A 17,785-nucleotide genomic window follows, 5' to 3' on the forward strand; every position below is an offset into this window, starting at 1 on the left:
CTGGTGCATGACTAGGAACAAAACTAGGTGGAGAAAGGCCTTGAAAGAGAGGAACCAGGGTTCTACACCAGGCTGTACCCTCAGTGACCCCCACCCTCAGACATGGCTCAAGTTCAGCTCCTTCCCTGTAAAGCAGGGCTAGTTCTCCAACAACTATTTGTGAGACAATCTGATGAGAGTTTGGCACGTAGTAAGTATTCAACAAACTCTAGCTCTCCAAATAGAAGAGACAATTTCCATTACATACTGATTCATACTAGGGTTCTTTTAGGGTACACACAATTATCTCTCCTTTCAGAGTGCTGGTACAGCAGGGAATAATTCTGAGCACAGCCTGATCTGCCATGACCTCATCCTATACTGGTTAAAGAAGACACAGAAGACTCTTCTGGGAGTGACAAGCTGGAAACAAGCAAAGTGTTAAAGATGCAGCAGGAAGGAAGAGGAATACGCAATCAAGTTTGGCCTTCCAGAGCGATTCCCAGGATGTTTCCTCTTTTACAGCACAGAAGGGAAAAAAAATGTTTTTCCATGAACATCCTCCTAACCCTAGCTTCCTCCTTACCAGATACTTCTTTTGTGCAACTATTCTAAGGGCTAGATTCACCAGGCTTATCTGTTTTTCTCCTTTTTCCACTGTGATCTGCTGGCATCTTATTCTTACATTTTATAAAAACTTCCATCTGATATACAGAGAATGAACACTGAGGAATGGAAATTTGTGCAGACTGGACTCCTGATAACACAGCCCATCTCAGAGATGTCTGCAGCCAGCCCAGACCATGAACAAGGATGAGGCAAGCACCCACTCAGCTTTTCCCCACATAGAGTCCATCAGCGAGTGAGAGAGAGAGATCAGTGAGTGAGGGAAAGACAGATCTGGCATCAATATACTTATGCCTGCTTCAATGAACTGGGAATCCACATTATCTGTACTTAGCTCATTTTACACCTCAGAATGACTCTACTTCTGAGTAGTTTTCTAAAAGATTCCTATTCCAAGTATTATTTGGCCAAGCAAGACAAGAGCTACAGTTCAGCCCAGCTCTCTGCAGCTCACCAGACTGCACTGGCATCTATTATTGACAGCATTCTCAGGACAGCCACATGACACCAGCCTGGAACTCATCTTCCTTCATCATACTACACAGGAGACACCATTTTGAGTGAATAAAGTAGTTCCTTCTCTGCTCTGTGGCCTCTGCATCAATCAGAAGTCTGTCAGCACAGCAGGAAGAGTGGTATAACTCATCAGATCCAGACAGTCCAGCACGGAGTAGGATAGGAACACGGGAAAGTGAGTTTCTACAGATTTCTGCAGAGCCCAGCATGCAACACACATGGGTTGTAGACACTGAGTGGGAGCTCAAGGGCCCTAGGGAACTCAGAGCCAGAGGTCACTGGCTGAAGAGCAGCATGGCTGCAGTCTACTCATGGGGTTGAGGGGCAGCTCAGCTCTTTAAGTTAAGCCAAGAATCTCTCTCCCACAGCAGGAAGTTTTCCATCACCTCAGAGTCAATGAACTGATTCCCAATTCTGTGTCTTTAGACCAGGAAGCTACAGTTGTCCACCAGAATGTTCTCTCGGATTTAGATTTCCCATACACTAGGAGATAGCCTACAGCCCTCCTACTCAATGGAAGGTTCTGTAATAACTATGTTCTGCATCTGCACTGTCCAACATATGCCAGCTACTGAGCTCTCTGGATGTGTGACTAGTGCAACTGAAGAACTGAATTGACTATAGTCTTATTAGTTTCAATTTAAATAATTACAAGAAATTAGTGTCTACCATATTGAACAGCACACATCTTAAGTTCACAAGATCCATATTAAGAAGGGTTCAGTACATTTTTGTTGTAAAGGGTCAGACAATAAATGTTTTAGGCTTTGTAGACCATTCAGTTCATACATTCTGCTATTATAGCCTGAAGGCAGTCATGGATACTAGGTACACTAATGGGTATGGCTGGACTCCAACATAACTTTATTTATAAAAACAAGCACTGGGGGGATTGGGGATACAGCTCAGCAGCATAACATCTGCCTGGCAAGCACAAGGTCCAGAGTTTGATTCTCGGTACCATAAATAAATAAATAAACCAAGCCCTGGGCCAGATATGGTCACCAGGCTATAGTTTGCCATCTCTTGATAGAGTACTAAATTAAAAGTTCAAATCCAAGGACCACTGTCCACCAGATGGGTATCACTGGGAATCTTATTAAACCTTAAACTCTTACCTATAAAAGGGGAACAGAAGGACTGGAGGTGTGGCAGAATGCATGCTTGGCGTGTAGAAGACCTAGGTTCAATTCTCAAAACCACAAAAAAAAGATTGGAACCATTAACAGTACTTATTTCTCAGGGTGATTACAAAAATTAAACAGAAAGCCTGTAACACATTTAGCACAGTGCTAGCACACAGTGAGCATTGTGGAGTGAGTGAAAATGAGAAGGTCCTAGAGGCTCTGACTTGCATGCTGTGTTCCTCCTCTGCTGTGAAGTAGACAATATGACTCCCAGATTTTAAAAAAAATTGCAGCTCAGAGAAGTAAAGTGGGTGGTTCAGAGTCAAATGAAAGCAAGCAGCTCCACTAAGAAAAAGAGAACTGGGGCTCCTGTTTCCTGGTTCCTTGCCCCACTATCTCTTTCTCTTCCTCTCAGACATTTCCAATGTCAGCCCTACTTAGGATCTACCTGACAGCCTAGACCCATTTGCACTGCCTTAAAGGCTCCTTCTGTACAGGAAGACATTAAGAAACACAAATTTAAATAGGGCGTGGTGGCACACCTCTGTAATCCCAGTGCTCTGGAAGCTGAGGCAGGAGGATCCTTGCAAGTTTGAGACCAACCTGGGTTACAAAGTGAGCTGAAGGCCAGCCTGAACTACATAGCAAGACCCTGTCTCAAAAGACAAAAAGAAAGAAAGAAAAGAAAAGAAACACAAAGTCAACAGTTTCTTAAGGGCTTTAAGATGTCAGGCTCTCCCACTTCCTGGTCTGGACCCCAAAGACACCAGCAGTTGCCACAGGATTACCCTCACAAAGTGGCTCCACAGTGCTGTAAATTCTGGCAGAGTCTCGTCTTTCACAGCACTGCCTCCCCCATCAAGCCTTCTGAATCATCCAGGTATGGCGCAGACATCTCTAATCCTAGGTACTTGAGAGGTTAAGGCAAGAGGATTTGCAAGTCCAAGGCCAGCCTGGATAACTTAGTGAGACCCTGTCTCAAAACGAAAATAAAAACCAGGAACTGTAGCTCAGTGGTAGAGCACTTGCTGAGCATACATGAAGTCCTGGGTTTGGTCTCCAGCACTGGAGAAAAAAGCATGGGCAGCAAGAATCTGTTCTGTTCTTCCACCTGCTAGCTTCTTGCCAGGCTCTGAACCAGTGTGTCTGCCCTTCTCCTGCACTTCTGAGAGAACTGAGCACAGCCCCTCCTGCAGAGCTCCCCGCAGGATTGGTGGAGCCTGGAGAGACCAGATGATATTCCTCAAGCAGGCACTAAATGGTTTGGTCAGGCTTCAGATGCCCTTGGAAGTGGAGACCTGGTTTTGAGTCCTGAGTTGTGGCTAAGGAGAGTTGGAGTCTAGAAACTGTTACCTGTGAGGCTAGCGACCCCTCTCAGATTTCCATAGCTGGTTTTTTGCCCAGTTCCCTGGTTACTGGATCTCAAACTTGGCATTCTTCTGCCGCAGCATCCCAAGCAGTTCCCAATTACTGGTGTATGCCACCACATCCATACCATTCTCTTATGCAGCTTATCATAGTGCTTCAGTAACATGGTACCATGCTATCAGCAACTTCTGGAGTCTTTTCTGTAATCCACAAGGACATGCCTGAGTCTCATATAAGTTTGGGGAGGGAAAAAGTTTTTGTCTATTCTCCAAGGCAAATTAAAACACATTCATTCCAGGACATCACACACTCAGAGGGGAGAGGGGGCTCACCCACACAGGCTCTCAGCTCCTTATTTTGGGCTATGTCATTTTTCACTCCAGTTTGTAGCTCACCTTTTGGCCTATTTAGACTCAGCTAGCTCCAATCTCTCTTTTACTTTTCTAATAGATGAAGGCAAGGGGCTGGAGGTTTAGCTCAGCGGCATAAGCACCTGCCTTGCAAGCAGGTGGTCATGAGTTCGATCCCTGGTACCGATAAAAATGAAAAAGACCAAAAAAAAAAAAAAAAATAGATGAAGGCATTTATTAACCTCCCTGCAAATGAGATGAACAGGGAGGTTCACTGCCAAAATTAAGACCATTTGCAGTTAACTTACTTCCCTCCTCAGGAATAAATGCTGATGAACAAAATCCTGAAGAGTGTGGGAAAGATACCCCCTAAAGAGGAGAGGGGCTGCTGAATCAGTCTTCATCATAGGGTCACTATTTTTCTTCTCTCGCCTCCTCTGAGTCTGAATCACATGCCACACAGCCAACTGGGCCAGGAATCTGGACTGGCATCTGAGAGTGGTGAGGCTCTGGGCCCAGCCGCCTGCATCAGGTGACCCAGGCAGACCGTTGTGAGTGTCTATGTCAGCAGCTCTCCCCACCCTTCAAGAACATGCTGCAGCAGAGCCGCTGGGGCACCGAGGCACATTTTTCAATCACATCAACCAACATGGTTAGATAGCTTTTTACCTTTGAGTGCAGCGGGGTAGTTTTACAATAATTTGGATTTCTTCAACTTGTGCCATGCCAAAATGTTTTATTTGTTTTGACTTCTTTAGTTCCAGTGCAGGCACAGGCAAGAGATGTTGGAAAGTCTTGGGAATCCCATGTGCCCCTGCCAAATGCAAACTGCAACTAAAAATAAACAAAGACCATATCACTCTAGCCAAGCAGACAGCAAGTGATGAAAATTCCACTGTTAGGCACTAGTCACATGCCTTTCTGAGGAGGTCACTTAAAGGTCCAAAGGGACAGGCCCCCAGCCAGTGTCACCTAGAAAGTGACACCTAGTGAGGCCTGCTAGAGAAGACTGACTCTTCTGCCTTCCATTTCCTCAGCAGCAGTCAACTACTGACTGACTGACTGCTGCTGGTCCTTGGCCCTCAACTCTCACAGTGCCTTGTTAGCCACCCCTTTCCCAGGCCACACAGTGGCCTCCAAAGCAGCCTGCTATAAACCTGCTCTGCACTGCCACTCCTGGAATGGCAGCTCTCAAAGTTGCAAGTATCAGCACATCATTCTCCAGCTCCAGCCTTCAGGGTTAAAGTCCAGACTGCTTCACCTTGCACTCCACTATCCACCTTGATGGGCTCGGCCTTGCCATCTGCACACTTCTCACCAGTGGCCCACCCCAAATGCCCTGGGAGATGGGCACATGCTGCCGTGCCTTTGCACATACCGCTTTCCACGTCCATGTCCTCCTTTCCACTGTTCATGTTTAAACCGCTACACATTCCTTAGTCCACTGGTTAGCTACCACCTCTTCCCTTCAGTTCAGCTTAAGTGACCTTCCTATGACTTCCACAGAACATGTGACTCACCAGTGCCTTGGGCATAGATATCTTCACTACATTTATCACACTGTGTCTGCCACATAGTAGGAACTCAAAACATTTCTGCAGACTATTTGTTCAGAACACACCTATAAGTTAAAAATAGGGACTTCAGGTCTGGGAATGGGGCTCAGTGAGCCCAAATGTGAGAGACCCTGGGTTCCATCTCTAGCATGGAAGAGATTGGGTATTTGGTAGAACTTGAAAGTGAGTTGAGCCTGGTGACCACTACCATGGCAGATGTGTTCTGTGCTCACTACAGACAAATAAGGACACAGCTGAAGAGGGTACAGAGAGTGAGAAGACATACTCCACTTGCCCAATGAGCTCTGTCATGTCCACTGTGACCAGAGGCAGCCCCCAGTTACCTTGCTTTTCCTGCCCCTCAGTCACAGGTTTCATGATTTAATGACCCAACCTAACCTTGATAGAGCCTCTCTAGTGAGGGCTAAGTCCAGCTGAAGTGGAAGCAGCTACTGTAGTCTGAACCATAGTTCCTTCTCAGAACCAGTAACATGGTCTTCTTATGTCAAAGGGTCTCACCTCAAGTTGCCCAAAATTCAGTAGCAAAATGTCATGAGTCAAGACTACCTTTTCTGTTCCCCCCTCATTGGATGCCAGGCCACGGCTGACAAGGGAGAGTGGTGTCAGGAATGGGCAATCTGTGCCAAGAGAAGACCAGACACCACTGTACAGGCACAGGCCCTTCCCTCTCATCTGGTCAAGGACTCATTTCAAAAGCGTGGCTCTTTGGAGAGACTGTGTTTCATGTTGGGGAAGGGTAGTCTGGAAGGGTGAGAATCATACCCTTGGCAGAGCTACGGGGAGCCCTCCAGCTGTGAGCATACAACCTGAACCAAGAGGATGATAACTACAGTCACCAAAAGAATAGACTCAATAACAAAGACATCAGCTCCAAAGACTGAAGAAAATCTGAGAGTGGTGGTAGAGAAGAACCCCTCACCCTCAGTCAGACAGGCACATGGCCATGCTGGTTTCCTGAGAACCCATCCAAGGAAGCTGTCAGACTGCAGCCAAGATTCTAAAGCCGCATCATGACCTATACATGCATTTAATTTTCTATGGGCCAAACTAAATCACTTTTTGTAAACAGAGATTTAGTTTTCTAAAGAGAAAGCTTAAAAGACTTCACCAGTCTTAATGCCTATTAAAAGATACACATTGCAAACTAAACTATAACTCATACTTTCAACTCTTCCTCCTGAAAATAAATCACAAGCCATTTGAGAATAGAGAATGCCAGATGAGCAAAGGCTGCCTTTCTCATCCAGGCAAGCCGAATTCCCCTCTACACTGTCCTGCTGTCCTTCACCCACTGAGCCCTCCACCTGTCCTCCCAACAGCACACACTTGCCAGTAATGTCCACTTGGCTCCAAGTATCCCCACCATGGTCTCACTTGGTGCCCCAAACCCACAGTCTGAGTGCTATCAACAGTGTCATATTTCAGATGAGACAACCCTCGGCAGAAAAAGACAATTGGCTGGTCAAGTGCACAGGCAGCAAAGGACAGACCTGAGATTTGAACCCAGGGACTGTGATTCCAAAGCTGTATGCTATCTTTGCCCTGATTGATGAGAACTAGGTTTTACCTATACTCCACCCCAAGAAAGTTCCTATTGGCACGAAGCCTGCCCCGGACCTCATGCAGAACCTCTGTCTGTCCTGTCAGACTCATCTCCTACCTAAAGTCCCTCTGTAAAGTACCTGGCCCTTTGTGAACAGCTTCTCAAACAGACTCCTGATGCTAGAAGGCAGGGCCAACAAGGTGAGAAAGCTGAGGCCCAGAGAGGCTAACAAGGCAGATTGGGCGCAGCAAGCATCCCCCTACTTTCTACCTGAGAAAGTCAATCATCTGACTGCAGGAAGGATTTCATAAGAAGGTGGACCCAGGGTCCAATCCCCAGTACAAGGCCCTGCATTCTGCACCCCTTTTGGAGACTCAGAACCACAGATCCCCAACCCACCCATGGCCCCATAAACAGGCTCCCTGTCCTCACCCAGAGCATGGAGGCAGCCGGCTACAGGGGACACTGTCTTCCCACCCATGCAATGAGGCCGCTCCCAGCCAGGAGTTGGAACCTCTCTCTACTCCCAGGCCCTTGGCCAATATGAATGCCAGAGCAAGGGGAATTCCAGGCCTCCTCTCCCAGTTAGGTTTTATGCTACAGGGTGCTTCATGCTTCAGCCGGGGGCAGCCTGGGAAGGAGGGTGGCCTCCATGGGGTGAGGCAGGAAGGGCAGACAGTAACAACTACAACACATACAAGCTACTGCCTCCACAAAGGGCACTTCTGGGACACACAGAGCCCCTAGAGAAGCCCAGCTCCCTAGGAACTTGAAGGTCCAGCCAGCAAACTCGCCACTCAGCAATTCAAGGTCTCTGGTGGGAGTAGCAGCGTGGGACCCCTAAGCAGCAGGAAACACCCATACACTGCTCACAGCAGCAAGCTGGCTGCCTTTGCACTGGCAGGCAGTGGATGAAGAGAAAGCATGATGATGGGAAGAATATAGGAAGGTGGTCAAATCTCAGCTGTCTCTCTCTCTAGGGTGTGTGATTCCTCTGAGAAGTAGTGTCTTTAGCAATAAACTGAGGCCAGTCCTCAGCCACGCTATGCCAAAGAGTAGTTCAACTAATGAAGTATCCACCTCTGGAATGGATAAAGCTGTGGTTTTGGGCTGGGGATTTAGTTCAACGGCATAAGCACTGCCTGGCAAGGGCAAGGGCATGAGTTCGATCCCCAGTACCAAAAAAAAAAGGATTATTAAAAAAAATATATTTTTTTATACAATGCAGTACTACTCTGCCATAAAGAAGGCTCAAGAGATTTCTAGAAAAATAGATGGCCTTTGAGTCCATAATCTTAAGTGAAGTAAATTGGACAAATGTGTAAATACCACATTGTTTCTCTGGTGTGAGATACCTGAAAGCATAAATAAGGACCAAAACATTTAACAGGTATTGTGAAATAGGAGGAAAATGTTCAAATGGGGAGGGGAATAAGGGAGAGGCAATGGGGAAAGAAAGGAAAAGTTTTTAAAAATGAGAAAAGAAGGAAAATATGGAAACAAACCTTTGTAAATGGGGAAGGGAGGAGGATTTAAGGGAGGGTAGGGAAATGGGGGAAAAAACAAGTTATATCATGTACAGATACAAATTCTCTATGATGAATGTGATCCAAAATGTACCAATAAAATCTGAATGGAAAAAAAAGTACGCACCTCTGTGCCAATCACTCAGTAGGGACCCAGACAAGGTCTGCTGGATGAACGTGGGAATAACAGGCCTGAAGAAAATAATAACTCCCCTCTTCTCCCTCACCAAGCCCAAACCCATCTCTTGGAAAGGAGCTACTTACTGTCTACCACCATGGCACAAAAGAGCAGAGGGACAGATTTTTGGCAAAAAGGTCAACATCTTTCTCAATGAGCTTCAGTACTTTCCACTGTACCTGTCTTCTGGAAAAAGAAGGCTGGCCGAGCCATGGGAGCCACCGATTTAGCCAATCTCCGGAAGCCCTGAGACTCTGCATCAGTGGACAGGGCTAACAACAGTACGGTTTGTCAGAGTTGCCCAAAAGCCACTAAGCATATCCCTTTGGCTCTGAACGATGATACTGGCCACCTGCTGGTCTATGCAAAAGCAGACTGTCCTTAAAGCAGTAACGAATAAGGTCCCCATCAAGGGAATGGCGCAGGGACTCAGGAGAGACAGGTCTGTCCTTCTAAACCACTACTATGTGACCTTGGGAGTCACCTCAGCTCTTGGGAGTCAGAGCTTTTTCTGGAAGCTTACACCTGCAGGTCAGAGAAGCTCTCACTCTCCACGGCCCCCAGACATTCTAAACATAATTCTATGAAATGCAACCTCAAGTATGTTTGCAGGAAGTCAAGAGTGAGCTGTCACGTATAACTGAGGGGCCGACAGTGAGACACTCACTTGCGAACGCCAACTGATAACTGAGATCACCAAAATGTGCCCTGGGCCCAAGCTGCATTTGCCCTCCCTTAATCTCCAGGGTATATTATGTGCCAAACCTCCAGAAAGAAGAAGATCCTAGGATGTTGGGGAGGCAGGGACTGAAACTACAGATTCAGCAATCTATAGAGAAGGTAGCTTGCAAGGGTTGTGCTGAACTCTGGGATGGGAGATACACCCTGGGCTAGCGGAAATAGGACTACAGCACCTAGATGATGTCTTTTGCTCAGGGTGGGTACCTTTTAAACCAATGGTAGCGAAACTATGGCATGTGTGCCATAGCAGGCCATTTGTATCATTAAAATGCTTAAAAAGTTCACTATCACTGTTTCAAATTCTCTTTCCCTAAGATATGCAGGGGAAAATTCCAAAAGGTTTGTCCCATTCTTGCGAGGAAAAGAAAGGTGTGGTAGGTATGCTAGCCCTCCGCCCTGATTTTTGTTGTTGTTGTTTTGATGCCAGAAATCGAACCCAAGACCTCTCACCTCCCTGGCAGGCGCTATGCCACTGAACTATATCCCTGGCCCTCAGCCCTAGTTCTGAATGCAGAACACAATCAACCCAGGAATATTAAAATACTCATACTTGGGTCCTATCCCCTCTCTCCCAACTTATGATACAATGGGTCCTGAATGAAGCCTTGGCAACTAGGTTTTCTCTAAACCTCCCCAGGTGACTCTAATGGGCAGTCAAGGCTGAGAATCACTGCTCCAGCTTCCAAAAACCTGAAGCACAGAGGCCCCAGGTCTCCTCCATAAGTTCATCAGGAGCAGAAAGGACAAAAGACGTAGGCAAACAGGCCCATTCCCCCCCAATACAAATCATGACCAACCTGCTAAGAACCATCTGTCTGAGACAAAATGCAAGACCCCTGCCGAGTCCTGCCTGGCTAAACTATACCAAGTTCTACCATGCTGGAAGATATACAAGTGTGTTTATTTGATTACTTTAGGCATGTAAGCAAAATGTGATACTGTACAAACCTGAGGTAGCATGTACCACAACGTAATTTGAGACATCTGAATTAAGTACGCAAACACACACACAAAAGTTAGACTTTAACAATTTTTTTTGAATGGAAAATGGAATCTGAAAGAATGGGGATGCTTCTAGTGAACTGCCAGATTTATTTCCTGCTTCCCCCCAGAAGGTCACCGGGAATAATTATATTTTCTTGTGAATCTGTCTTTTGTAAGGAAGAAGCAAAACATTTCAGTCTCCCCAATCAGCACGTTAGCCCTGCAGAAAATTCAGAATTCAATCACTAAAAAAAAAAAAAGCAAGCCATAGGCTAGGGAGAGGCAGGAAAAAAGGCAGTTAAAATTTCTAAGTTTCCCTGTGGTGTTAACAAGACTAAACAAAATTTATGTTTAGAGATAAAACAGAACCCAGTGCCTCTATCTTATAAATACGCTGGCCAATACCATGATATATGGAAAGAAAGTAAGGAGACTCTGAAGCCAGATAAACTGGGATAGTGCTACTGACTCCTCTGCCTTCCATTTGTGTGGCCTCTCTGAACCTCATATTTTTTAGTTGTAACTGCAAACTGGCTTTGAGAAATTAGAATGCATGGAAAGCCCCAAGTCTAGGGGGCGCCTTCAACAACTAATGTGTATTGCTATGAATCTTTCAACAGTCTGCATCCTTTTGGGAAAAACCCTTGAGAACCACATTATACCAGTGCAAAGAATGAATCTGTCTCTCTGTGTAACAGGAGAACGAAAGGAGGAGGTAGAAAAGTCAGGAGCCGGCCTGCCATAGCATTCTGAGGTCAAATGAGCTGTTTACCAACATGACTTGCTTTCACCCTCCTGAGAGCAGCACCGTGGAAAAAGTCCCTCCTGATACAAACATATGCCTAGGAGGTAGTCTCGTTTGCATGATGTTCCTGCGTGGTCTGACTAAGCTGCCCCCATCCCCCATGTAAGAAGCAGCCCCAACAGCAGGCAAGAGGGAGAATGGTTAAAGAAGCAGGAGTGGCTGTCACACTTCTCTGTAACCCCTGACGTGATGTGAAAGTCTACAAGGTAGACCCTTTGAAATGCAAAATCTTCCAGAGTCCTTCAAATGTGTTTTTATTTTCTCTAGTTCCTAAGGCTGCTTTCAGACCCACCCATCATTTCCCCCCTCAATCAACCCACATTTAACAACAAAAAACAAAAACAATAGGGCCAAGGAAAAGCTCAAGCATCTCTAGTCCCTTCGAGGAAAAAAAAATACTGTCTTTAGCTCCAGCCTCCTGGCATCCTCCTCCTAGACACCCTGAAGCCAAGTTTCCTCCGGAAGATTTCCTCACATCCTAACTGCTGCTCAGGATCTCGGAGAACTTTCTTAGACAAGAATCCAGGTTCTTTCTGATCCAAGTTTGTTAAGGTTGACAGGCACCACTAAAACCAAAACCTGAAGTTTACAAAACCCAAACCTTGTCCCCAAATCATGTCCTCAGGAGGTTTGGATTAAGTATCAAAGAAGTTACCTTAAAAAACAATGTTGTTTGGCAAAGAAAATTACTTCACCATAAGAAGAACCCTAGGGAACAGTAAATTGCTTTTGAATATAGACTTTTCAGTGGCATAGTCATTAATCATGTTAATGTAAACTGCACTAAAACAAAAATTTTCTAAGCAAGTCTCAGGGCACATCAGCATATCTAAGCCTCTGGGTCTGTTTCCAAAGTTCACATCCCAGCACGCAATGAAACTACTGTTAATGGGGTCAGCTATTATAGTGCAGTTCCCAACCTTGGGCCATAATAAAGGTGACTCAGTTGTGTAGAAAAAACCTTCATAAAATTAGGCATGAAATAAACAAAGAAATGAATCACAGGAGAGGCAGTGATTTTTGGAAAAGTGTTTTCATTCAACAGATTTAAACAGGAACTCTCCCTTGCATGGTCAGATATTTAAGAAAGGGACCAAGGAAGACTGTCAACACTCCTTACCACGCCTAAGTCCCTCAGCCAGGCCTTGTTTCGTAAGGTAGAGGACAGGGCAGCAGCTGAACAAGATGAGGTGGAGATCTTACCCAAAAGAGGTAAGCTGTGCTGAGCCCAACCAGACCCAGCCATGTGCTTCCTGTTGGCAACAAACTGGTTCTTTCAAGAGGGGAGTCTGACAAAACGGACAGCTGCAGCAAAGCAGAGGCTACGACGCAAAAATCTCAAAAATGCCCTGAAATTGGGATTCTCTAAGTTAAAACAAAAACAAACCACCTTTAGCGTTTGCAAGGACTAATCTACTAAACAATTCTTTCCCTTGCTGGATCAATTAAAGGGAGTCTGTCCACATCTGGTTTCCATCTAACACAGAAACTTGTATTATCAGCATATTACATAACAAATTATGCCTGCAGGTTTCTTTTATTACACATCAGAGAGGTGTGCATGGTGGTAGTAATGATGGGGGTGGTGCTGATTTGAATATTTGCTTATTTCAGTCCTTTTTTTTAAGGATAAATACAGCAAATTTTCATATAGTATACAGATTCCAGAAAGCCACACTGCCTGAATAAAACATCAACTGAATAACTGGAAGGTGGCCCCAGTACTATGTCTTCAGTGCCCACTGATGAAGTACTGAGAAGGGTGGGCCTTTTTGAAGAGCTTTGCAGACACCAGGTTGCTCTGCAGCGTCCCCTGCTGCCAGCTTCCAGTATTTAAACAAATCTTCCCCCACTGAGTCTCCTCAACCTAAGGAGAGCTGGCAGTCCTTTCCCGATCACTGGATCCACATAAAGAACATCCTGCCCACCAGGTTTCACAGGACTGGGAAGATGGGGCGGCCAGAGGACAGTAAAGGAATCAACAGTGGATAAGAGAATGATTAAAAGATGAAAAGAGAAATTCCCCAGGAAATACTACCAGGGCTCTCTGCAAAATGTCAGTTAAGAGTAACCACCGTGATGACAGTAAGGTATCTCAAGGCTCTTTCCAAAAGCACTTTATGAACTTCTAAAATAGCATTAAGTACAACATACCCTAAGTTGAAAACAGAAGGGAGAAACCGATTTAAAACATTATCAATTAAAAGCAGAGCAATGTCCTGACAGGGTTAGAACAACCCTGGAGTGCAGTTTTGCATCAGTGACACTGCTAGCCTTTATTTAAAATGTCTTTGATGTTGAAATGATTGCACATCAATCTCACTTTCTCAGGCAAAGATAGTAAATCTTGGCAGAAAACTATTTTAAATGGTCTTAAAATCACCTTCTTCTTGGAACAAACATTTGGGAGAGAAATTCAGGGCCTTCCATAAGCCTCTCCTTAAGATTTCTTCTGTGGAACAGCACCTTAGAAGCTGGATCAGCACATGCTGAGGTGCACAAGATAGGCGGCAGCATGTGGAGTGGACCTATCCAGTACATATAGTTATAACTACCAACCCTGAAATGAACTTAAGACTCAAACCTCTTTCCACTAAAAGGGTCCTACCCACTGAAACAAGTAGCTGTTTTCTGTTCTGATCTATGGCCATTGGGGGCAAGGAGTATGACTAGACCTGCAATTCAGTACCAAAACTAAGTTACTGTTTGTTAAGTGGATAAATTAAAATGAAACAAAAATCTGGTGCAATCAGGAACAGTGAGTTTCACAGGGTAAGTTGACTCCATCCCTTCCAAAGTCCTCAAACTGGGTGGCATCTTTTAATCCAGAGTCCAGGATCTGGAGCAAGGAAGGATCGTCCTTCCAGCTGGTGGAGACTGCTGGGAACACATATGCTAGCATATTATTTGGAAGTCTGCTAATATGTTGAAGCAGCACAAGACATTCGCCTGGCTTCTCAGGCCAACAAACAATGCCATTCCAACTCCTTCAACAGTCAATAGAAAACAGTCCCTTTTCTCCACTATCAACAATTCAACAACATTTGCTCCTGTTGAACAACCTTCAGCCTGGCTCCATCTGCACCAGCGCAGGCTAGGCGAACACGGCAATAGCAGCGGCACAAATGCCCTGCACAAGAGCCCGGACCGGAATGTAGCCCACCCCAGGGGCCACTTTCCCAACACCACCGAGTCCAGATTGTACCGTATGGTACACTCGGAGTGTGGCCTATAGGAGGCAGAATCCCATTCACCAAATGCTGCAAAGAGCTTTTCTTTGTTCACCATCATACTAAGTACATGCAGTACTTGTTAACAAACCTGGGCAGTCAAAGGGGAGAAAGCCCATCATCGGAGGGTGTCCGAAGACGAGGGACCCAGGCAAGCTAGCCTACGCGACTCTCCACTGCTCCAGCTCCTTCGCCGGCACCACAAGCATTGTTCCCCAAGTCCGCGCGGGCAAGGGGGTGGGGAATCGCTGCAGGGGGTGGGAGGCGAAGACACCTGGGACAGCGCAAACCACCCAGCCTTCCCGGGATCTGGGTTTCTTCGCCTCCTCCGTCCGTCCCCGCCCCACCAAGAGAAACCCAGACCAAAGAAACCCGACTCCCACGGGCTTGCAAATCAAGGACTGGCAAAAATGTGACTCGGCCCGTGTGCCTGTGACGGACGGCCCTCCTCGCCATGTGCAAAAGCCAACCCGGCAAGGGCGCCCCACTCCGTAACCCCTGGCTGTGGCCACCCCGCAGGCTTCCCCTCTTGGGATAGTATGTCCTCTCACCCCCAACGCGACCGCACTAGCCAGTCCAGCAGCCGCGCAGTCGGCGGCTGCGCGCCCGCATCACGGGGGTGGCGGGTGCAAACTTCCGCGAACAAAAGAGTTGTCTACAAACGATGCGGAACTTCGGGGCAAGCGAGGCCGCCTGATTCCCGGGGCTCGGCGCCTTCGCTGCAGCCGCGAACCAGGACTCAAGTTGAGACGCCGCGAAGAGGACACTCTGGAGCGCAGTCTTCCCCACGCTGGCCTGGCAGACCTGGCCGGGAGAGCGCACACTTTTCCACAACGGCTAATCTTGCTTGTTCCCCTCCCTGCGCGCTGACAAGTCTCACGCTTGCGGCAGGGACGACGCTAAGCTGCAGGAGAAAGCACCCGACCCAACGCTAAGGAGAAACAAGGCAGAAAAAAAGAGGAAATCAACAATATTGGGAAAAAGGAAAGCAAGCAAGCCCGGCGCGCACGCGAACCAGGCTCCTCCAGCCGGCGTCCGGGGCGCACAAGCTGGGACCTCTGCGCGGGACCAGACCCCCCCCCCTGCCGTCGCTGCCGCCCGACCCGGGATCGCTTACTGTGCGCGGCGGGGTGCTCCGGACGCGGGCCCGGAGCCTTCACTGCCGGCGCTCGCCAAGTCGTCCGGGTTGCCCGCCGCGCGTCCGCCGCGCGCACGCTCTCCTGCCGGCGCCGAGCGCTTTGTACCGAGCGGCTCCCAGGGAGGAGGAAATCGACTTGTCACTTCCTGAACTGTTTGCAACTCGTCCCTTTAACCCGCCCAGACCAAGCCGTTTCGGTCAGCCGCCGCCGCGAGGCCACCAGACAGCGGCTGCGTGAACTCGACCCGGCGCTCTGAGGACGGCGTCGCGGGCCCGGGCGCTCGGCGGCGGCAGCGGCGTGCAGAAGCCAGGCGGCGTGCGGCTACGGCGGCGGGCGAGTGTGCAGTGCGCGTAGCCGCCTGTGGGCGGGGAGTGGGGGGGGGGGGGTCGCGGCGCGCCGCCGGCGGGGCTAGAGGGCGTCCTGAGAGCTGAGCCGCGCGCTGCTTGCCGAGCTCGCGCCTGCGAGGCCCCGGGACGCGGGAAGTGGCCCCGGGCCCGAGCCGCGCTGCCACCGCGGCTGCCCGGGACCCTCGCCAAGACCCCCACAGACTACTCTCCCTGCCTCCCTTCGCACAAGCCAGGACGAAAACCCTTGGCCGCGTGGGCTTCAAACGTCCAGCTTCCGGGTTGTTAGGCGTTGAGGTTTGAAAGAAATGATCATTTCAGTGGCGTGCAGGAAAAGCAAGGGAGGAGGAACCTTGAAGTGTTGTCAGACTTGGGAAAATAACGCGCTGGTTTCCTAACTCCGGGCGCGATCAAAATAAAGGAATGTGTACTTTAGAAGCCACGTCCAAAATACAAGCTACTGGAGAAGGAAGGATTTGTGGTTGCTAAGCAGAGGCAGAGCATGTTTAGCTCTGTAAGTTAGGATGTTGACTTAAGTTCAGGAATGTAACCCTGGTAGAATAAGCAGAGTATTTTCATTGTGCAGCTCACCTGGGGGAGGGGGATTGTTTTCCTCGTTAAGTGGAGCCCTACATTTCCCATTACTCTTTTCTACTGATGTATATTATTTTACTGATCTTGTACTCAAAAAAGATTTTTAAAGAGGTTTTTAAAAAAAAGAATTCCCCATGTCTGTTCTGTATTCTCTTTTGCCAAAAAAAAAAAAAAAAAAAAAACACCTCTGTACATGGATTGTGTCTGCACAATTTGAATGGTGCTATTCATAAATCAGGAAACTTTCTGTTGCTTTTAGGAACCTTTAATTGGTTTTAATCCAATGTTTCAATCCCAGTATCAAACTTAAATTAACAATTAACTTCTTGAGCTTGTGTGCACTTGAGAAACTATTATATTTCATATAATGCTGAAATATTTCAGTTTGTCATCACTGAACCTATTCTCAAAAAGCATGAGCTAACATCTCCTTTTATACTAACTACAGCACACCCCTGTGTTTCTGCTGCAAGATTAGGATGGACTACAACCAACAGGATGTAAGTCTAGTCATTTCAAGTACACGATGTGGGATATAATCAATTCACCCCAAGGAAACCAAAATGAGCTAATACAGAATATTAAGATGCTGATATCCTTAGCCATATACATTACTTTTTTTAAAGGAACAAAAACCAACAATGAACAAAGGAAGAAACAAGGGAAAATGTAAGAGGACTACTATACTTAAGGAAAAGCATTGGTGTTTCTGCAAAGCCACTTAGTCACAGTATCTATCCCTTCAGCCTTTGAGAGCTTTCAGGATATAGTTTAATTTACTAACTTTTTATTAGGAGGCCTAGAGTGACTCCTGCTGGCAAACATTCAGTTTATTTCTGCAATTACTAGTTCATTGGGTCAACTTAAAAAACAAGATGCAGGGTCCCAGGCCTGGAAACAATTACTGCAACCATTAGGATTGTTGCTTTCAGGGCTATTTGGGTCTCTGAATATCTCAAGGATGGTAGTTATGGGTAGCTACTTTGCTGTAACACCTCTTTTTCAACCCAAAGCAGCCTGTTTTTCTGGTTCTGAAGTTTTCTTGACTGTCTTAAGGGGCTGGGCTACTAACCAATGAATATCTATTTCTCATTTTCTAAATTTCAGTCTTCAAAACCTAAAAATATGTACATTGAGGTCTGCATACTTAGTCTTCC

The 17,785-nt window shown here is 46.9% G+C and overlaps 2 protein-coding genes across 2 annotated transcripts in view; both read right to left on the reverse strand.

Moving 5' to 3' along the window:
* Positions 1-16,793, reverse strand: part of Fam53b (family with sequence similarity 53 member B) — a 118,631-nt gene extending 101,838 nt beyond the window's left edge. Inside the window, exon 1 of the mRNA XM_063244896.1 lies at positions 15,669-16,793. The gene's annotated coding sequence lies outside the window, so the exon portion shown is untranslated. The remainder of the gene's footprint in view (positions 1-15,668) is intronic.
* Eef1akmt2 (EEF1A lysine methyltransferase 2) overlaps positions 1-17,785 on the reverse strand; it is a 98,548-nt gene that overhangs the window by 29,964 nt on the left and 50,799 nt on the right. The gene's annotated exons all lie outside the window — the stretch shown is intronic.

This window comes from Cavia porcellus, unplaced genomic scaffold (assembly GCF_034190915.1).
Source record: "Cavia porcellus strain 051 isolate PalLab524CR breed Dunkin Hartley unplaced genomic scaffold, mCavPor4.1 scaffold_2, whole genome shotgun sequence".
NCBI lineage: Eukaryota > Metazoa > Chordata > Mammalia > Rodentia > Caviidae > Cavia > Cavia porcellus.